This window comes from Saimiri boliviensis, chromosome 12, assembly GCF_048565385.1.
Source record: "Saimiri boliviensis isolate mSaiBol1 chromosome 12, mSaiBol1.pri, whole genome shotgun sequence".
NCBI classification, from domain to species: Eukaryota; Metazoa; Chordata; class Mammalia; order Primates; family Cebidae; genus Saimiri; species Saimiri boliviensis.
In genome coordinates this window covers 39,235,060-39,258,374 of record NC_133460.1, presented here as the reverse complement: position 1 = coordinate 39,258,374, position 23,315 = coordinate 39,235,060, and the positions used below count along the sequence as shown (strand labels likewise).

At 39.6% G+C, this 23,315-nt stretch overlaps 1 pseudogene; it reads left to right on the top strand.

Annotated features, from left to right (window-relative positions):
* Positions 1–19,898: 19,898 nt before the first annotated feature.
* On the top strand, positions 19,899–20,698 carry LOC101050225 (large ribosomal subunit protein mL50 pseudogene; annotated as a pseudogene).
* Positions 20,699–23,315: the final 2,617 nt, after the last annotated feature.

Genomic DNA, 23,315 nt, shown 5'->3' with positions numbered 1-23,315 from the left:
GGATTGCTGGGTCAAATGGAATTTCTATGTCTAGGTCCTTGATCACCACACTGTCTTCCACAATGGTTAGACTAATTTACACTCCCACCAACAGTGTAAAAGTGTTTCTATTTCTTCACATCCTCTCCAGCATCTGTTGTCTCCAGATTTTTAAATGATTGCCATTCTAACTGGCATGAGGTGGTATCTCAATGTAGTTTTGATTTGCATTTCTCTAATGACCAGTGATGATGAGCATTTTTTCATATGTTGGCCTCAAAAATGTCTTTTTTTGTAAAGTGTCTGTTCATATTCTTTGCTCACTTTTGAATGGGCTTGTTTTTTTCTAGTAAATCTGTTTTAGTTCTTTGTAGATTCTGGATATTAGCACTTTGTCAGACGGGTAGATTACAAAAATTTTTTACCATTCTGTTGGTGGCTGATTCACTCTAAATACTGTTTCTTTTGCTGTGCAGAAGCTGTGGAGTTTGATTAGGTCCCATTTGTCTATTTTGGCTTTTGTTGCCAATGCTTTTGGTGTTTTGGTCATGAAGTCCTTGCCTACGCCTATGTCCTGAATGGTTTTGCCTAGGTTTTCTTCTAGGGTTTTTATGGTGTTAGGTCTTATGTTTAAGTCTTTAATTCATCTGGAGTTAATTTTAGTGTAGGTGTCAGGAAGGGGTCCAGCTTCTGCTTTCTGCACATGGCTAGCCAATTTTCCCAACACCATTGATTAAACAGGGACTCCTTTCCCCATTGTTTGTTTTTGTCAAGATTGTCAAAGATTGGATGGTTGTAGATGTGTGGTGTTGCCTCTGAGGCCTCTGTTCTGTTCCATTGGTCTATATCTCTGTTTGGTACCAGTACCATGCTGTTTTGATTACTGTAGTCTTGTAGTATAGTTTGAAGTCAGGTAGTGTGATACCTCCTGCTTTGTTTTCTTTTCTTAGAATTGACTTGGCTATGTGGGCTCTCTTTTGGTTCCATATGAAGTTTAAGGTGGTTATTTCCAGCTCTGTGAAGAAGGTCATTGGTAGCTTGATGGGGATAGTATTGAATCTGTAAATTACTTTGGGCAGTCTGGCCATTTTCATGGTATTGATTCTTCCTAACCATGAACATGGAATGTTTCTCCATCTGTTTGTGTTCTCTCTTATTTCATTGAGCAGTGGCTTGTAGTTCTTGAAGAGGTCCTTTACATCCTTTGTTAGTTGTATTCCCAGGTATTTTATTCTCTTTGTAGTGATTGTGAATGGCAGTTCGTTCTTGATTTGGCTCTCTTTAAGTCTGTTATTGGTGTAGAGGAATGCTTGTGATTTTTGCACATTGATTTTGTATCTGAGACTTTGCTGAAGTTGCTTATCAGTTTCAGGAGATTTTGGGCTGAGACAATGGGGTCTTCTAGATATACAATCATGTCATCTGCAAATAGAGACAATTTGATTTCCTCCTTTCCTATTTGAATACCCTTTATTTCTATTTCTTGTCTGATTGCTCTGGCTAGAACTTCGGATACTATATTGAATAGGAGTGGTGAGAGAGAGCATCCTTATCTACTGCCAGATTTCAAAGGGAATGCTTCCAGTTTTTGTCCATTCAGTATGATATTGGCTGTTGGTTTGTCATAAATAGCCTTTATTATTTTGAGATACGTTCCATCAATACCTCGTTTATTGAGGGTTTTTAGCATAAAGGGCTGTTGAATTTTGTCAAAGGCCTTCTCTGCATCAATTGAGATAATCATGTGGTTTTTGTCTTTGGTTCTATTTATGTGGTGAATTACATTTATAGACTTGTGTATGTTGAACCAGCCTTGCATCCCCGGGATGAAGCCTACTTGATCATGGTGGGTAAGCTTTTTGATGTGCTGTTGCAATTGGGTTTCCAGTATTTTATTGATTTTTGCATCTATGTTCATCATGGATATTGGCCTGAAGTTTTCTTTTCTTGCTGAGTCTCTGCCGGATTTTGGTATCAGGATGATGTTGTTCTCATAAAATTATTTGGGAAGGATTCCTTCTTTCTGGATTATTTGGAATAGTTTCAGAAGGAATGGTACCAGCTCCTCTTTGTATGTCTGGTAGAATTCGGCTGTGAACCCATCTGGACCTGGGCTTTTTTTGGGTGGTAGGCTCTTAATTGCTACCTCAACTTCAGACCTTGTTATTGGTCTATTCAGGGTTTCAACTTCTTCCTGGTTTAGGTTTGTGATGATGCAAGCGTCCAGGAATTTATCCATTTCTTCCAGGTTTACTAGTTTATGTGCATAGAGATATTTGTAATAATCTCTGATGATGGTTTGTATTTCTGTGGAATCTGTGGTGATATCCCCTTTATCATTTTTATTTCATCTATTTGATTATTCTCTCTTTTCTTGTTTATTAATCTGGCTAGTGCTCTATTTTGTTGATCTTTTTGAATAACCAGCTCCTGAATTTATTGATTTTTTTGAAGGGTTTTTGGTATCTCTATCTCCTTCATTTCTGCTCTGATCTTAGTTATTTCTTGTCTTCTGCTAGGTTTTGAGTTTTTTGGGTCTTGCTCCTCTAGCTCTTTCAATTTTGATGAAAGAGTGTCAATTTTAGATCTTTCCTTGCTTCTCATATGGGCATTTATTGCCGTGTATTTTCCTCTAGAGCCTGCTTTAAATGTGTCCCAGAGATTCTGGGATGTTGTGTCTTCGTTCTCGTTGGTTTTGAAGAACATCTTTATTTCTGTCTTCATTTCATTGTTTATCCAGTCAACATTCAAGAGCCAGTTGTTCAGTTTCCATGAAGCTGTGCAGTTCTGAGTTAGTTTCTTAATTCTGAATTCTAGCTTGATTGCACTGTGGTCTGAGAGACTGTTTGTTATGATTTCCGTTGTTTTACATTTGCTGAGGAGTGATTTACTTCCAATTATGTGTTGAATTTTAGAGTAGGTGTGATGTGGTGCTGAGAAGAATGTATATTCTGTGGATTTGGGGTGGAGTGTACTATAAATGTCTATTAGGTTTGCTTGTTCCAGGTCTGAGTTCAAGTCCTAGATATCCTTGTTAATTTTCTGTCTCATTGATCTGTCTAATATTGACAATGGGGTGTTAAAATCTCCCACTATTATTGTGTGGGAGTCTAAATCTCTTTGTAAGTCATTAAGAACTTGCTTTATGTATCTGGGTTCTCCTGTATTGGGTGCATATATATTTAGGATTGTTAGCTCTTTTTGTTGCATTGATCCTTTTACCATTATTTAATGTCCTTCTTTGTCTCTTTTGATCTTTGTTGGTTTAAACTCTATTTTATCTGAGATGAGAATTGCAACTCCTTCTTCTTTTTGCTCTCCATTTGCTTGGTAAATTTTCCTCCATCTCTTTATTTTGAGCCTTTGTGTATCCTTGCATGTGAGATGGGTTTCCTGGATACAGCACACTGATGGATTTTGGCTTTTTATCCAATTTGCCAGACTGTGTCTTTTGACTGGGGCATTTAGTCCATTTACATTTAGGGTTAATATTGTTATATTTGAATTTGATCCTGCCATTTTGATGCTAGCTGGCTGTTTTGCCCGTTAGTTGATGCAGTTTCTTCATTGTGTTGATGCTCTTTACCGTTTGGTGTGTTTTTGGAGTGGCTGGTACTGGTTGTTTCTTTCTGTGTTTAGTACCTCTTTCAGGGACTCTTATAAAGCAGGCCTGGTGGTGATGACATCTCTGAGTACTTGCTTGTTCATAAAGGATTTTATTTTTCCTTTACTTATGAAGCTTAGTGTGGCTGGATATGAAATTTTGGGTTGAAAGTTCTTTTCTTTATGGATGTTGAATATTGGCCCCCACTCTCTTCTGGCTTGTAGGGTTTCTGCTGAGAGATCTGCTGTGAGTCTAATGGGCTTCCCTTTGTGGGTAAGCATTTTCTTGTTGCAGTGATCCTTTTACCATTATGTAATGTCCTTCTTTGTCTCTTTTGATCTTTGTTGCTTTAAAGTCTATTTTATCAGAGATGAGAGTTGCAACTCCTGCTCTTTTTTGCTCTCCATTTGCTTGGTAGATCTTCCTCCATCCCTTTATTTTGAGTCTTTTTGTATCCTTGCATGTAAGATGGGTTTCCTGGATACAGCACACTGATGAGTTTTGGCTTTTTATCCAATTTGCCAGTCTGTGTCTTTTGATCGGGGCATTTAGTTCATTTACATTTAGGGATAGTATTGTTATGTGTGAATTTGATGCTGTCATTTTGATGCTACCTGGCTGTTTTGTTGGTTAGTTGATGCAGCTTCTTGATTGTGTTGATGCTCTTTTACCATTTGCTGTGTTTTTGGAGTGGCTGGTACTGGTTGTTCCTTTATATGTGTAGAACCTCTTTCAGGAGTTCTTGTAGAGCAGGTTTGGTAGTGATGAAATCTCTGAGTACTTGCTTGTTCGCAAAGGATTTTATTTTTCCTTCACTTATGAAGCTGAGTTTGGCTGGATAGGAGATTCTGGGTTGAAAGTTCTTTTCTTTAAGGATGTTTAATATTGGCCCCCAATCTCTTCTGGCTTGTAGAGTTTCTGCTGAGAGATCTGCTGTGAGTCTAATGGGCTTCCCTTTGTGGGTAACCCGACCTTTCTCTCTGGCTGCCCTTAGCATTTTCTCCTTCCACTCTGGTGAATCTGATGATTATGTGCCTTGGGGTTGCTCTTCTTGAGGCATATCTTTGTGGTGTTCTCTGTATTTCCTGGACTTGAATATTGGCCTGCCTTGCTAGGTTGGGGAAGTTTTCCTGGATAATATCTTGAAGAGTATTTTCCAGGTTGCATTGACTCTCTTTGTCACATTCAGGTATGCCTAACAAACGTAGATTAGGTCTTCTCACATACTCCCATATTTCTTGGAGACTTTGTTCATTCCTTTTTACCCTTTTTTCTCTAATCTTGCCTCCTCGTTTTATTTCATTGAGTTGATCTTCGACCTCTGATATCCTTTCTTCTGCTTGGTCTGTTTGACTGTTGAAACTTGCGCATGCCTCGTGAAGTTCTCGTGTTGTGTTTTTCATCTCCATCAATTCACTTATATTCCTCTCTAAGTTGTTTATTCTCATTAGCATTTCGTCAAATATTTTTTGAAGTTTCTTAGTTTATTTGCATTGGGTTAGAACATGTTCTTCTGGCTCACAAAAGTTTCTTATTACTCACCTTTTGAAGCCTGATTCTGTGAATTCATCACACTCATTCTCCATCCAGCCTTGTTCTCTTGCTGGTGAGGAGTTGTGATCCCTTGTAGGAGGAGAGGTGTTCTGATTTTGGGTGTTTTCATCCTTTTTGCACTGGTTTCTTCCCATCTTTGTATATTTATCCACCTGTCATCTTTGTAGTTGTTGACTTTCAGATTGGGTCTCTGAGTGGATGTTCAGTTTGTTGATGATGAAGTTATTTCTTTCTGTTTCTTAGTTTTCATTCTAACAGTCTGGCCCATCTGCCGTAGGACTGCTGAAGTCCACTCCAGTCTCTGCTTGCCTGGGGATCACCTGCAGCAGCTGCAGAACAGTAAGCATTGCTGCCAGTTTCTTCTACTATCTTTGTCCCTGAAGTATACCCACCTGATGTCAGTCTGAGCTCTCTTTTATGAGGTGACTCTTTGGATATATGGGGGTCAGGGAGCTGCTTGAGGATACAGTCTGTCCTTTATAGGAGCTCAAGTGCTGAACTGTGAGCTCCATTGTTCATTCAGAGTTGCTGGGCAGGTATGATTAAGTCTGCTGCAGCTGAACTCATAACCCCCTCCCTCCCCTTTTTTTTCCCAGGTGCTCTGTCCTGGGGAATTTGGGCTTGGTTTATGAGCTTCTGTTGTGTTGCTGGCTTTTTTCAGGGCTGCCCTGCCGAGCAAGGAGGCAGCCTAGTCACTGTCTGCCTGCAGAGGCTTTGCTGAACTGCTGTGGGTTCTGCCTAGTTGCCATGTGAACTTCCTTGCAGTCCTGTTTATACTGGTGTGGTTAGAAATGCCTCGACAATGGTGGCCCACCTCTGTAATTGCAGACTCTCTCTGTAATGGCGGGCTGCCTCGGCAACAGCATGCTGCCTCAGCAATGGTGGACTACCTCCATAGTGGTGGAGTGCCTCCGTAATGGGTGACGCCCCTTCCCCACAGAGCTGTACCGTCCCGGCTTCAGCTGTGCTTGCTGTAAAACTCTCAATCCAGAGTGTTTCAGATTACTGTTTTTTTGTGAGGGTGGGACCAGCCAAGCCTGATCACCTGGCTTCCTGCCTTAGAGCCTTTTTTTTTTTTTTTTTTTTGTCTCCCAGATGTTCCAGTCACCTCTTGAAAAAGTGCTGGGATCTGTGTGATTTCCCGTGCTGTGACCTACTGCACCGGCTGAAACAGCTGCACTGAGATTCTTGGTGCTTTTTTGCTTGGGAATTTCCTGGCCTGGCTCCCTGTTTCAGTCTCCTTTTCTACCAGTTAAATGGGCGACTCTACCTTCCCTGAGCTCCAATCGTCAGCTAAAATGGTGCCCGGACCCATGCATTTTGTACAGAGAACCGCCCCTGTGCTGGTGGGCTGGCCAAAACAGCTGCTCTAGCTGAAACGGCCACACAGGCCAAAATAGCCACACTGGCAACCTGTGGATCTCCTCCACCTGGGAATGTCCTAGTCTGTGGGTAATAAAAATTCGTCTGGAAATGTGGGGTCCACTCACCCTCCATGCTTTTGCTGGGAGCTGCAATCCTGAGCTACTCTTAATCGGCCATCTTGGATCTTTCCCACAAGTTACAGATTTTTTTAAAATTTGCAAACAAGATACCTGACTACTCTAATCAAAACCAAATCTACATATGTACTAAAATTATGAAAATCAAATTTACTTATAGTATCTAAGTCATTGAACTGATATTGCTTTTGGTTCAAGTACTCACTGAGAAAATTGTAACCTGAAACAAGAAGAAAATATTGCTTACAATCTGACTGAAATATCAAAAAATATTATACACAGGAAATGCAAGATTTAAAAATTTTCAGGGATCATGAATACGTTACCCATGATTATGTCTAGTGCATCCTGAGTAATAGGCATTCAATAAATTCATTCTATAAATAAATATTCCTGAATACTTATCATGTGTTAAGCACTGGATGCATGAAGTTGAATAAAGCATAGTCTCTGAAATGCAAGTAGCTTGACATTCGTGGGGAATAGCAAGTAAATAAATTATTATTGTTCATTAATCCAGAAAGACCTTTTCATTCTTTCTTGTACAGATGCTATTTGAGGACCTACCATTCTAGAGCAGCACCTGCCTTGCTCTAGGATCTGAGGATATGGGAGAAACAAAAAAGATGGAGTCTCTCTTTTTAAAATTTTTCTTTAAAAAATTAATTTATCATTTAAGAGACAGAGTCTTGCTTTATCATCCAGGCTGGGGTACAGTGACATAATCACAGCTCACTGCAGCCTTGACCACCTGGGCTCAGATGATCCTCCTGCCTCAGCCTTCCTGGTAGCTGGGACTACAGGCATGTACCACCACACCCAGCTAAGAGTCTCTATTCTAAGAACTCATGATTTGATGGTGAAGGAAATTTAGAAAGTGATTGCATACTTTAATAAGCAGAACAATAAGTGGAAGTTAGCCAAATGGAAGAAGACAGGTACCAAGGATAAATATGTACCTCTGCAAAGAGACTTGGCACAGACCAATTCAGAAGGTCTGTAGGAAATTTCTAGGGAAGGCAAAACTGTAGAGACATAAAGATCAGTAGTTGGCTAGGGCTGGGAGAGGGAGCGGAGACTAATTGTGGTATTGGTTGCACAATTGCATAGTTTTTGTAAAACTAATCAGGTACAGTTAGGATGGGTAAATTTTATGACATAAATTATACCTTCAAAAAATGGATAGAAAGAAAACAGATTAGTAGATACATATGTGAATGAAACAAATGTAGCGAGAGATTGGCAATTGTATATTGATGTCCACCATACAAATTTTAAAACTTTTCTATTTTACAATTTTCACATAAAATGCCGGAGCAAAAACTGCCAAGTTCATTTCAATGACAACTTCTTACATAAACAACTGTAACAATATACGAAGGATGGATTCCCTATTCCATTGCATCAAATAGTTCACTTTGACCTTTTCCTTATATATTACCCCAAGAGCAAAATTCTCCTTTAGAGTATAGCATAGTCTTGACCAAAGGTTAACTGATTTTGTAATGTGAATTTCAGTAGAAAGGCATCTAGAGTCACCAGGACCCCTGTGGCAAGTGATACTGTTGGCTCACACCTGTTTCCTCTTTCCACTCCCTCTGGCTGTCCCTGGACCACCTGGTTGGGCTTTTTGAGTTTAGTTTAGGTGCTCTGCTCCTGGTTCACCAGCTCCTTAAATGTTGCTGTTGCATAGGGCACAGCTCTCAGGCCTGCCCTCTTCTCCTTCCCTGGACAGTCTCTGAGCAGTCACATTTGTGCCTGAGCCTTTGTCATTGGAGACAGTAGCCCCAAGGACTACAGCTTCCTTCTTATTTCTCTGGGGAGCAGGGAAAGGGAGCACAAGTAGTGAGATGACATCTATAAAGACCGGATAGGAATCTTTCTTGGATTCCTTTCCTCTTTCCCTGTGCCCTCCAACCCTTGCACCATATTGGTGGAAAGGTGCTGGGGTCACCTCTGACTGTTTCCCCCTACCCTGCACACAGCCTCATATGGCCCACAGGTCTCAATCCAACACGGCTTGTTTTGTCACCCCAGGTGGTTTCTAGATCTTTATTTATTTACATGCATGTGTAAAAGAATGATGCTGCTGTTCAGGAGTGATTCCCAGGAAAGACATTGCCGAAGGTGTTGGCTGAACCTCATAGTCTGTGTTTACCACAGAAGCTCAAAGATGTCTGCACAACACAGGCCCTCAAAACATGCTCAGCACTTACCACTTGTGGCTATGTCACCTCTTCAAGGGTTCTGGGGAGGTAAGTTCTCCTTGCTGTTTTTCACACAAGGAAAAAGTAAATGTATCACACAACTCTGCTCCTGATTCAGAAGTGGGGATGGAAAGGGTGGGTATGGAAGCAGAGAGAAAAGCAGGATGCAGTCCAGTGATTCTGAGATTTTCTCAGAGGTATAATGAAGGCCATATGTATACGAATGCTTTCACTTCTGTTGCCAGCTATGGTAAACAGCACAAAAATTCACAACCACAGCATTTCATGAGATATTCCAGGGGTGCTTTTTCAATGATCTAATAGTTTCAGAGACTGGAAAACTAACATAGGGTTAACATCAATCTATTGGCTTGGGATAGAGATAACCCTGGTAAGATGAAAATCCTGGAATTGTGTGACCCACTCTTTATAAGGAGATAGCTCCAGGATTCCTGGGAGCTTAGATAAGGGTTAGCAGTGATTTGCTTGGGGGTTTATCCTTCAGTCAATTTTGCAGCCTGCTGCCCAGCTCTATGGTTAAACTTTATTCAGTGTATATTTCCTTCTCTTTTAATTGGGACCCATGGCTGCAATCAGTTGTTCAGAGCCATTGGGATGATGCAGTGAGCTGATGGCAGTGAGTATCAGTGGTCTTTAGCACAGAGACTCAGCTGGTCTTGTGCTCATTGAAGTGTCCACAGACTGCTGGTAGACATCACGTTCAAAGGCATCAGACATCTGCTGCTTCAGATCACTGGTTACCACTCCTTCCTAATAATAGTCTTCTTTTCCCCAAGATTCATGCTGTTTTCATCCTCCACCTCCTCTTCCTTCCAAACTGAGTTATAGTCCTCTTTATTCCTGTCAGATCTTTGGCTGTTCATATTGCTGGACAATGTAGCAACCAGCCAAGATATAGATGAGGAAACCAATTGCTTCCCCTGCCTCCAAATTTTACTTATTTCTCAAATGATTTCTTTGTTCTGTCTCCTGCAATCCTTGAATATCTCTCAGGAAGGTATCACCCTATGTCATTCCATGTCATATGATTTCCACTTGCAGCTACAACCTCATGGCTGCTGATTACACATCAGCTGGACCAGAGGGTCAAGTTGGGGTGCAGTCGTGGAGGTACAGCTACCTCAGTCTGGGCCAGCGCTGCTTCCCCATGATGGCCTTTTGAATGAACGCATTGTGGTTGGTGATTTCCACTTCATCCCTCCTCTCAACTAGGCTGGGGATAAGTAGAGGGCAGTGATCATGCCCTTTGTTCTCTCGTAATTTCTTTTCTAGTATTCTGCCCTAGGGTCCACAATAAACACTTATTGAATTGAACAATGATTTGTAAGCACTTCGTGATTCTAAAGTCCTTCCTTCATCTTATCATGCTAGAATTTCAAAGCTAGAAGGAACTTTAGAGAACTTTGAAATTCCCCACCACTTGGAAAAATGACAAAATCAAGACCCAGAGGAGTTAAATATCTTGTCCCAGGTCACGTGGCTAGTTGCTGGTGTTGGGAACCTAGTCTCTAGGTTCTTGGTTTGGTGCTCCTCAGAAAGACTGAATGTTGTAGTTTCATTCTATCAAGCATCAATTGCCACAGAACTAGACTGCAGCATACCCAGCTTTTCACTTATGGAATGTGATGTAGTTAACATTGTAATACTAGCATACTTTCTATATAGTTATTGCATAACTTTGCAAAGGCAACTGAAGTTTTCCAGGATACTACAAAGAAATTACTGAATAATATTAAAGACTGATAGTATCCAAACTATTGAATAGTTTGGATATTTGTCCTCACCCAAATCTCATGTTGAAATGTAATCCCCAATGTTGGAGATGGAGACTGGTGGGAGGTGTTTGGATCACTGGGGCAGATTCCTTATGAATGACAGACCATCTCCCTGGTGACAAGCGAGCTCTTGCTCTGAGTTCACATGAGATCTGGTCATTCAAAAGTGTGTGGCACCTCCTGTCCTGCTCTCTCTCTCTCTCTTGCTCCTGCTCTGGCCATGATGTGCCTACTCCTGCTTCATATTCTTCCATGAATAAGATCTTCCTGAGGCCTCCCCAGAAGCAGATGCCAGTGCTATGCTTCCCACATAGCCTGTAGAACTATGAGCCAATTAAACCTCTTTTCTTATAAGTTACCCAGTCTCAGATATTTCTTTAAAACAATGCAAGAATTGGCCTAAAAAGGACTCATTGAGAACTCATCAGGAGACTTGCCTTGGAAAACTTGCAATTTATTACTCATGACGGTCATTATGATGCTGCTATAACAGAAAGTTTAAAGGATTATACCTCAAAATCTTTTTACAGAGAAGCTTGGAACAATGAAAATTATTCAATAGCTGGCAGTATGAATCACACAGCCATCTGGAAAGTATCCTGAAATACTCAGAAAACTTTTTTAGGGACCTAATTACTGGATAGACCTGAGAATGCAGAGCCAAGTGAGAGCATCTCTTTGTATATTGTGTGAGTGACAAAGAGAAGGCAAGAAAATGGAGCAACCTTAGGGGAGAGTCACCATCCTGTGAGAATTACAAGGAGAAAGAATGAAAACAGAGAAAAAATGCCGAGAGCCATCAGGTATCAGCAGAGTCTGAGTGGGATATTCAAATCAGAAAATCAGAGTTCATGGTCATTAGCTGCTTTTCTTTCAAACTATAATAAGGTATGGTAGAAGCAGCTCAACTTAAGCTAGAAAAGTAGAAACTGACAAAGAAGTTCTGCAGTTTGCTTCATTGATCTTTATCTATGTGTAAACATAAGTCAACCCTTGCAAATCACCCTGGATGGTTGTGAAAGGTCAGGCTGGGAAATGTGGAGTTACAGAACCTCTGTGAAGTCTTGATAAGTCCCTCTCAAGCAACAAGCTTCTGCTTTTAGAATGCCACTGTCCTCAGGTAGGTGAGAGAAGCACACTTATTTTAGGTAGTTTTATTTCTAACATGTTGGCCTTCAATATCTTGATAAAACTTTGCCAGTGGCTGAGTGAGATAGCAGAACAAGGTTGAGTTTTGTCAGGGGTTGTGTGTGCAGTGGGGAAGGTCTCAGCCAGGAAAGCAAGTTCTGCTCTAGAGTTCTCTCTGAACTCTGCTCATAAGGCTTCTTATTATGATGGTGTATATTGGATAAGTCATGGACCTGCCCATCCTGCCCATTCTCTTACCCTCAGATGGATGGAATGGGTGATCTCAGAGGTCTTTTCTGGTTCTAACATTCTGCAGTGCTTTTTTTTCTGTGCCTTTTCTGTGGATTGTGGTAATGTCTGATCCACAGGTAAAAACCATGTTCCTGCTCTCTTGGGACCTTTATTCGGCCATTGGCAATTCAGTTGATTTCTATAGTCCCATTAACTTCACTGAACCACTCCTGCATCCCTAAGTTACGATTTCATGTACTGTTTTTATGTTAACAGACAGGAGAAGATCTGATCATATAAGCAAATACCTTTTAATGGGTTAGCTAAATAATGTGTTAACTTTGCAAATGGGGAAAAGAAAATGCCTTGGCCAGGATAAGACGTAATAATGCCAAAAACTCCAGGAAATAGTATAGGAGTATGTGTGTGTGTGGGCAAGGGCAGGGAAGAGGGCTGTGCTTGCAAGAGAGGACATCTTTGATCAATGAGGCTAAACCCACCAAATTGCTGCCTGTTTGGCTATACACAACTTATCAGGTCTAGGCACTGAGATAAACTGTTACTACAACACTTGAACAAAGCCATTTTTATCAGCCAACAGTGAGGCTTAGTGAACCAGCAAGCATTTTTCAGTCTCTTTGGTTGCAGAGATCTACTCAAATTAGCTCATGTGAAGTGGGTTTAAGAATTTATGTTGAATAATGGGAGGATACTAATTAATTAATTAATTTTAAAATAATGGGCCCAGGTGGCAGTGAAAGAGCTGGAAAGAACTATCTGGAATGTGGAATAAGCAAGATTCGGTGCCTGCTGTTTTCAGGAGGCCTCTAGGAACCCTGGTGGCAGCAGCTCCTGGGTCTCCTGTTCTGCGCTTTGCTCTCAGTGGGCTTGGCTCCCCTCCTCATGTCTCTTTTCTATTCTGCTACCAGCTGACCCCTCCTTCCTCATGCTTTCTTCTCCTAACTGGAACTTGCTCAGTCCATTAGGATTTTTTTAGCTAGATTTCTCACCAGTCACACATGAATTGTTTTCCACATGTTTTGGTCCAAATTTCTGGGAAGTGTAGTCAGAGTGACTCAGTTTATTGTTTTTGAGCAACACCACACAGATCCTTGGCCAAATGTTAGAGTGGTGGCCTTCTGTGTCATCTGGAACTGAGTGGGCATGTGAAAATTGATGTGGTCACATTAAAAACCATAGCTACCTGTTCAGTAGAGGCCGTAGGTAGAGAAGTGTCCTTTACAAGTGTTGGTTGGGTGCAGTGGCCACATCTATAATCCCAGCACTTTGGGAGACTGAGGCAGGTGGGCGGATCACCTGAGCTCAGGAGTTTGAGACCAGCCTGGCCAACATTGTGAAACCCCGTCTCTACTAAAAATACAAAAATTAGCTGGACCTGGTGGTGGGCGCCTGTAATTCCAGCTACTTGGGAGGCTGAGGCAGGAGAATCGCTTTAACGCAGGAGTTGGATGTTCATTCCAACCAGCTTCCCATAGTAATCTCAAATATTCCATGACCTTGGTGCTGAGGAAAAGTGCACAGAGCAGAAACTTTTCAAGCGAGCCCAGCTTTACCAGAGCTGATCAACCACGGGACAGTCAGAAGAGACTCCTGAGAAGAGATCCAGCCAAGTGACCCTGAGGTTTTCACTCCAAGCACTGTCATCACAGCTGGTTCTTTCTTTTGGCACTTTGATCTTCCTAACTGTCAAAATCTTGAGGTCCTCATAACTCTGTAACAAATACAGCCCAAACACAGTTTTAAAGCTTGGAAGATGACTTCCACTTGCAAGTTTTCCTATTAGAGACTTGGATTTGAAACAGCCGTGATATCTATTTTTTGTCAATATCTTGTATCTCTTATGGGAATTTTCCCAGCCCCTTCTGTTTTCCAGGCTCTCCTTACACAGACTGCATGGGGCACATACAGGTGCATGTTACTGCCAATGAACACATTGCCGCTGGCTTAACAGCGTAAAGTAGATGAGCAATTGCAGAACTTCCATAAACCAATGTTCACAGCAAAGTGGAAGTTGCTTGCCAAATGTGAACCAAGTTAAGAGCTGAGGTGGAGTATACCAAAATAAGATTCATCTGGTCTTAAAAAACAAATCAGATCATAGGCAATAATATGGAGATCAGGAAATTGAACAGTTGGAAACTACTTGTGATGGAAAATGGTTAACAATGTCCCTGAATTCTACATACAAGAAAGAAGTGAAGGAGAGGAAAGTGGAGTAGGTACACAAAGCAATCTGCAGTCAGGAGTCTGAGATTCCTGAATTCCAGCCACATTTGCATTTGTTAACTACTTAAGCTGAGTGTTTTTGGTGATAAAATTAAATCTTTTGACTAGGTGGCTGCTAAAGTTTCCTTCCATTCAGTGATGTTATAAAACTCGTGACAGGAAAACCAATTTTGTTTGTAGCCACATTTTCTCCCTTTGGTCTGATTGCAACTTCTGAGATCAGAAGTAAAGCCTCATTTTATGGTGTTGAGAAGGTTATTCGCAGTATCCTCTAATCATCTGCAACATCTTGTTCTGTTCTTTTTATCTCCTCTCCTTTTTTCCACCCGAGGAATTTGAGACTACACCTGACACACTTATAAACTGGATATCCAGAGAAATGATACATTTTTTAAAAACTGAAATCACCTTTAAAGATTTGGGAAAATGTATTTAATTCTAGGAAATGAAAAACCAATCTGACTTATACTCGACTCTGCATAATAATTTAAAGGCAGCAAAGGTTGTTTATTGGAGCTCGGAAGAAAAGGTAGGCAAGAGCTATATTTATGTGCTTATCTTGCCTTTAAATTAATTCCCCCTCCCCCATTTTTGCCTGAGCCCTTTGGTTGCCATAGAAACTGGCATGGCCTCCAGCTGAGATTCCTGTGAGACTTAATTGCATTCCAAATTTCATAGATGTCTATTAACCTTTGCCTGACAGATATGTGTATGATGCAAAATGAGTTACATTAATAGTTTAAAGTGATTTATACATTCAAGTTTCATGTGCCTAATGCTCTCTTTCAGTTGATTAAGCATACCTATAAACAACTGTGATAATGTTATTGTTGATGTGTATATTAATATACACATACAAAATATATTAAACATGAGATTTAATATATACATATCTAAAAGCTAAGGACGTTTCTAAGGGAGGGTTTAGAACAGAAGCTGAGTATGTCTGTATATAATTGAATATATATAGATATAGTATGTCTTTATATATCTTTCTCTGTACATGCGTGCATGTGTCAGGCATTGTACTTAGTGTTTAACATATGCTAGCATTTAATTCTCATAACGATTCTACATTGGAGGTACAATGAGTGCAGTGGAGGGAACGCTAGAGAGACTTAAAGCGAAGTCTCACAACTGCTAAGTGGCAGAATTGGCATTAGAATGCAGACCTGTTTGACTCCAAAGCCCTTAAGCCTTTTGTGTTAATTTGTTTTGCATTGCTAGAAAGAAATACCTGAGGCTGGGTAATTTATAAAGAAAAGAGGTTTATTTTAGCTCATAATTCTATAGACTTACAAGAAACATTGTACCACCAGCTGCTTCTGGTGAGGCCTCAGAAAGCCTACAATCATGGCAGAAGGCAAAGGGAGCAGGTGTGTCACATGGTGAGAGCCAGACTCTTTAAACACCAGCTCTCACAAGAACTAATAGAGTGAAAACTCACTCATTAACACAAGGATGGTACCAGGCCATTCATGAGATTTGGAGAGGACAAGCATCCAAAAATAACACCTTCCCCTGTGTATCCATTTGGTGAGTTACCAGGCAATTCCTCTAGAACCCATTGTGGGCTGTATGTAGCTTTCCAGAAAAAGTTTCATTTTCTAGGAGAATCATTCATTTACTGCTGTCATCAGATTCTGATCTTAGGGGAGGAAAAATGAATAAATAAGACATGGTTCTTGCTCTCAAGGAGAGTCTGGAGTGGGAATGGAGGGTTAAAAGTAGGAAAGAGAAATGAAAGTAAAAATTTCAAGTTGCTAAGGCTTACAAAACAAATGTCACCAGAATAAAGCCCCAACCTCACTACACAGTCATGTTCAAAGGCACAATAGTTGAAGTGTAGAATGACTGAAAACAATTTCAACTCTGTGGAAGGTTCTTTAAGAATGCCAAAGCACAACAGGGTGATTGTAGTAAAAAATAACTTAATTGTACATCTAAAAATAACTAAATGTGTAATTGGATTGTTTGTAACCCAAAGATAAATGCTTGAGGTGATGGATACTGCATTTACTCTGATGTGATTATTATGTATTGCACACCTGTATCAAAAGATTTCTAGTGTAATCCATACATATATACACCTACTGTGTACCTACAAAATTTTTTTAAAAAGAATGCCAAAAGCTGTCTCATTTATACAGTGTAACAAAACATTTGCTTCCTTTCCTACTCACATACCTCACATCTGCAAAGTTGCTATCATACAGAGGTACCATTTTGGCATAAGGATATCTAAATATTCCAGCATCATTTGTTGAAAGCTCTTTTCTCTTTCATTGAAAACTCCCCCAAGCTCTCCCTCAAACTTGGCTCATGCAGGCTTCCTTGATACTCTTCAGTTTCCTCTCAGGTTATTTCTCTACTATATAGATCAGCATAGCCTCTCTGATAGCTTTCACCATTTTTGTTCTTCCATTACCTAAAGTTTATATGATGGAGATTTGCTTGTAAACTGGTCAGAATCTGGGTTTTCTATTAAAAGGTGGGATGGGTTAAAGCGAAGACAGTAGTTATGACTCAAAATCTTTTAAAAAAATCTTTGCATGGAGGAATAAACTGAGTGCTGTGGGAGTCAGAGGAGGGCAGCAGGCATTCTCACATGAGGAAGGGGTGAGAAAGATTCACAGAAGCTGAGTTTGAAAAATGAGGGAGTGTTTTCTAGGTGGTGAGTGGGAAAGAAGCATTGTCAGGCAAGGGAGAAACATGTGCTGAACTTCATAGTCATGCATGGGCATGATGTATTTGAGGAATGGATGATTCTTTCTGAGATAAGTCCCAAAGATGTAAAAGCAGGAGGAAAATATTAAGTGATCATTCTATAAAAGCAAACAACGTGGAACTAAGATAATCAGAGAAAATACACTGCAGAATTTTTCGTTTTACTGTTAAGGGGATAGAGGCCCAACAAATGCATTTTACTTGAATCCTCTTATTCTGTAAGACTACTTGCTTTGGTGCTTGTAGGTGCTTCCTCCAGCCCTGTTCAAAGGGTCCCACCCAGGTCATGGGGTCTGTATTAGTCTGTTTTTACACTGCTGATGAAGATAGACTGGGCAATTTATGAAAGAAAGAGGCTTAGTGAAATTACAGTTCCACAGGGCTTGGGAGGCCTCACAATCATGATGAAAGGTGAAAGGCACATCTCACATGGTGGCAGACAAGAGAAGAGAGCTTGTGCAGGGAAACTTATTTTTCAAACCATCAGATCTTGTGAAACTGATTCAGTATTATGAGAACAGTGCAGGAAAGACCCACACCCATAATCCAATCACCTCCCACCCAGTTCCTCCCATGACATATGGGAATTGTGACAGTTACAATTCAAGATGAGATTTGGGTGGGGAACACAGCCAAACCAAATCAGGGCCTGCACCTTTTGGGAAAGGTTGTTCTAGCATCAATCAGGAAGGCCTTTTTAACAAGTTTTGTCCAGATAAATTCGTTATTTATACTCAGTCAACTAATTGAATAGAGATAAATCTTCAAGTCAGATATATCTGGATTATTATTAGCTGGGGTACAACATTGAATTATTATTTTTCAGTTTTCGTAGCCCCCCATTGACCTATGTTGATCTATGTTGAATCTCCCTTTCGTGCTGGATAGCAGATACCTTAATGCCATGTTAGGAAAATCTTACAATTTCCTGGTCACTTTGATTATTGGAAATATGATCTTTTTGAAATCCTAATCCCATATCTGATTTAAAAATTTCTTTCTATCATAGGACAGGCTTGTGGCTCCAGGGACTGCAGCCTGTATGTATGTCTCAGGGTAGAGAATGCATGATGTGATCTTTTATTCTGCCTTTCTCTCCCTCACACTATGGGGATGTGGGGAAGCAAAATGAGCTCAGTTAACCTTTCCTACTCCCCTCTTCTGGGCTCAAATCCTTCATTGTGTTGGAACAGAGAGGAGAGAGGAAGAGGACAAGAGTCCCTTATTTACCTGACTGGTCGCATTTTTCTCTCTGTTGGTTGTTGTTGGTACTTCTCTGGTCAACACTAAATGCCTGACCACTTACACCCACTGGATGGCGAGTGTCTAAATTTTGGATTTCATGGGGGCTAGAGGCTCCAAGTGGGAAGCCTCCACAGTGCTGGTTCCTTGGCATGAGAGACCTGGCTTTAGTTCAATTGCCCTCAATTTCCCTGCTCCCAGCTCCTGCTCCAGGCCATCCACTTCATATCCTGTTGTTGCTGTGGCTTCCTTCTTTGCTTGAGACCCTGGGTAGCTTCTAGTAAAATGATCTAACTACTTTGAGCAATGTCTATTTGACTCATGAAACCTCACATACATTTTTATCAATTCAGACAGTGAGAGCAAAGCTGCTTGGAAATTAGAGAAATTGAAAGCAAACACACAGGAAAAGAAGAAGTAAAATTGTTTTATACTTGCAGACAACATGATTCTCTATTTAGAAAATTCTACAGGATCTGCAAAAGAGCTGCTATAATAAATATTTAAAAAGGTTGTTTTTAATAAATATAAAAAAGGTTATGGGATACAAGGTCAATATATAAAAACTAGGTATAGTTCTATGTACTAAAAAATAGCAATTGAAAATCAAAATATCATTTATAGTAATATCAAAACACAGAAAATACTTAGGAAAAAATTTGACAATAGATGTGCAGGTCCTATACACTAAAAACTATAAAGCATTGCTGAGAGCAATTAAAGAAAATCCTAGTTGAATGGGGAATACATATCGTGTTCATGAATCAAAGCATAATATTGTTAAAACAACATTCTCTTTAAAGTAATCTATAGGTTCAACACATTCATATTGCAATCTCAGAAGGCTTTTTTTTGTAGAATTGGCAGACTGATTTTAAAATATATATGGAAATTCAAGGGGCTTTGAATAGCCAAAGCAAATTTTTAAAATAGGGACAAAATTGAATGGCTAACACTACCTGATTTCAAGGTTTACTACTATATGTAATTATAGTAATCAAAACAATGTGGCACTGGTATCAAGATAAACAAAAGATCAGTGAAGCAAAACAGAGAATGCAGAAATGATCCATACATAGAAACCTATTTTTGGTAATGATGCTCTGACAAGCAAATTAGGAAAGGATGATCTTTTCAAGAAATGGCTCTACAATAATTAGATATTCATGTGCAAAAATTACAACAAAATAAAACACAAAAGCAGAATGTTGAGCTCTACCTCATATCATATATAAAAATCAACTCAAAATGGATTATAGACCCACTGTCAAATCTAAAACTGCAAAACTTCTGGAGAAAAACGGGTGAGAAAATCTTAGTGACAATAGATTTGCAAAATTTTAAATATTATACAAAAAGCATGAACTCAAATTATAACACTGTTAAGAAAATAAAAAGCCGAGCCCCAGACTGAGAAAAATATTTGTAAAACATACATCTAACAAAGGACATGCACCTAGAATATATGAAGATCTCTTACAACTCAATAATAAAAAGAGGGAAAACTCAATTAAAAATGGTCAATATTTAAACAGACTTTTCACCGAAGACGATATAAGGATGATAAATAAGCACATATAAAGAGGCTTACTAACTTTAGACTTTAGGGAAATGCAAATTAAATCCTCAGTGAGATACCCCTACACTCTCATTAGAATGACTAAAATGGATCTCATTGAAGATGGCGGCACAATCTGTGTCCAGCATTATCGGAAGAGTCTTTATGTGGACAGTCTCAGGGGCATCTGAAGAGAATTTTCGTCTCAATCCAGAAAAGAGAGTCAGTGGTTGCTGAGACAGTAGAAGAGGTGAAAAAGGAACCTATCCCAGTGTGTCCACCCTTGTGAAGCCAAACATGCACACCACCTAAAGAGCTCCAGAGTCGTTTGGAATCTTATGTTAAAGAAGTTTTTGAGGGCCAGGCGCGGTGGCTCACGCCTGTAATCCCAGCACTTTGGGAGGCTGAGGCGGGTGGATCAAGAGGGCAAGAGATCGAGACCATCCTGGTCAACATAGTGAAACCCCATCTCTACTAAAAATACAAAAAATTAGGTGGGCATGGTGGTGTGTGCCTGTAATCCCAGCTACTCAGGAGGCTGAGGCAGGAGAATTGCCTGAACCTGGGAGGTGGAGGTTGCGGTGAGCCGAGATCGCGCCATTGCACTCCAGCCTGGGTAACAAGAAACTCCGTCTCAAATAAAAAAAAGAAAAATGGGGGGGGGGGAAGAAGTTTTTGGCACATCTCTTCCTGGTAACAGGCAAAATAACTCCCTAGAGGATGGTCGTCTGCAGTTCAATCTCTTGGCACATTTAGCTGATGACTTGGGTCGTATAGTCCCTAACTCCAGATTCTACCGGATGTGCAGAGTTAGAGGTGTTCTTGGTTTCTATAATGTCTCTACTTAAGGTAGATCTAAATTTTATAAACTCAGTGTCACTAATCTGCCTCCCAATTTGAAAATCACCTGGAATTACAAGTAATTCAGAAGAGAAATACATTGAAATAATTTTATTCCCCTGAGCAAGTGGGCTACTTACTAGACTTTTTGATACTTTACCATGTGAAATACTATCAAAACTATTTTCCAAACCCAGCTTTTCTATAGAGGAATGTATCATCTCCTTTTTGCTCATATGATGATTGGACAAAGAATAACAAGATTTTCTATTTTCACATTTTCCTAAATCATTTTTTAATGAAATTAGGTCATTAATAATTTATGAAAAATTTTGAGAGGACACTGTCATCAATTTGGGAGTAAGACAGGAGGACATTACAAGTTCAGACCCTTCATAGGCATAAAGCAGTAGTTGCAAGAAAATATTTCCATCCTGCTATGACTCATATCTAAGGTAAAGTTATTATATATTGCAAATATGCAAATAAACTTGTATTACATAGATACATATGAAAGAAACATAAAAATACATTGTATATTACTGACCACTCTAGATTGATTTCTTTTGGAATTAAAGATTTGTTAAAGTGTTAAAATAAAAGAATGGCTGAAAGGAAGGCAACTGACTATACCGATTGTGTCTGAGTATACAAAGTAACTGGAAGTCTCATACATTGCTGGTGGGAATGTGAAGTGTTGTTATTGCTTTAGAAAACAGTTTGGCAGTTTAAAAGTTAAGCATACACTTACGATATGACCCAGTCATTCTACTCTAAGTTACTTATCCAAGGGGGAAAAAAGTCTATTTCCAAACAAAAAAACTTGTACATAAATATTCATGGTGATTCTCTGCATAATAGTCCAAAACTGAAAACAACCCAAGTGATCCATCAACAGGTGAATGGATAGGCAACTTGTGCTACAGTTACACAATGGAATATTGCTCAGCTGTAACAAGGGATGAACTCTTGATACATAAGAATATGGGTGAATCTCAAAACAATTATGCTGAGAAAAGAAATACAATTATCTGTGCAGATTATGACAGCGAGAGAAGTCTAGCATGGCTGACTCCATCTTACTTCTAGCTTTACAGACTGGCTATCTTCACTCATTCCTGAGCATAAACCAAGCTAAGCATTGGAGGAATTTAGTTTACAGTTTAACTTTGAAGCAAGGATAATAATAGGTCCTTCCCTAGAATGAACCTTCTTCTTGCTCAGGCACTGAAACCACCTTTGTAAGACTAATGAAAGGCCACAAGATTAGAATTATGTGAGGGACCTAAATTCTTCTGAAATGCAGGTGTAGTTATATGATAACCAGATTGTCCCCTAGCTTGCCTTTCTATAATCCCTTGTTGCTCAAGTCATGTGGCCAGAGGTCACAGATTTGTGACTTCCCTTATTGCTCCTATAGATAACATCACTATTGTAGAACCTAAGATAGGTCTTTCGAGATGTTTTTCAGAGGTTTGCATTCTGGCAACTGACTGACTCCATCTAGTCCTGGGACTTATGACTCAACTGTTGCTGTGGACCTCACCCAGAAATAAATTCAGTGCACAAGGACTATTTTCCGCACTCCTATGACTTCATCCTCAACCAATCAGAAGCACCCGTTCCCTAGGTCCCTGCCCATCAAATCATTCACAACAGTCCTCATCTCTGAGTTCTCGAGGAAACTGATTTGAATAATAACTCCAGTCCTTTTGTATGGCTAGCTCTGCATTAATTAAACTATTTCTTTACAACAATACTATGGTCTCAGTGAATTGGTTTTGTCTGTGCGGTGGGCAAGAATAACCCGTTAGGGGATTACAGAAAGCCAAACAAAATAAATACATCGTTTATAATTCTCTTTATGTAAAATTTTGGAAAATGCAGTTGAACCTAGAGTAAAAGCAGGATCAGTGGTTGCTTAAGAAAAAAGTGGAGAGGAAAGAGAGACATTGAGGGGTGTAGGAAGGGATTACAAAGAGAGATAAGAAAACTTTTCAGGGTAATGAGTATGTTTATTACATTGACTGTGGTTTTACTGGTGTGTATATAAGTCAAGAATCATCAAAACATAACATATGTAGTAAATATGTATAGTTTATTATATGTCAATTATATCTCAGTAAACCTGGGAAAAAGTTTTAAGAAGCAAGAAAAATATTATGTATTCTATGATGTTATTTTCATAAAAATCACATCACACACATGTGCGTACATTAAAAGTTAAGCATACACTTACCATATGACCCAGTCATTCTACTCTAAGTTACTTATCCAAGGGGGAAAAAAGTCTATTTCCAAACAAAAAAACTTGTATATAAATATTCATAGTAATTCTCTGCATAATAGTCCAAAACTGGATTGGAAGAGTATATTCTAACATATTAGCTGTGATTTGATTTCCTGAATATTCTAAATTTTCTATAATAATCAAATATTTCTTTGTAATGAGAATCAATTACAATTATTAGCCTGGTAAGTAGAGCATAGGCAACATTCTCATACACTGACAATGAACAAGACTTTTTGAATTAATTGTGGAATCTTAAAGACTATCTGGTCACTTCCCCTTATTTTAAAAAAGAGGAAACTGAGGCCCAGAGGAGGGAACAGATTTGCCAAAAGGCACAGAATAAAGTAATGATACTACTCAGACTACAATGCAAGTATGGGGACATCTTTATAGAATTTGTTCCACGG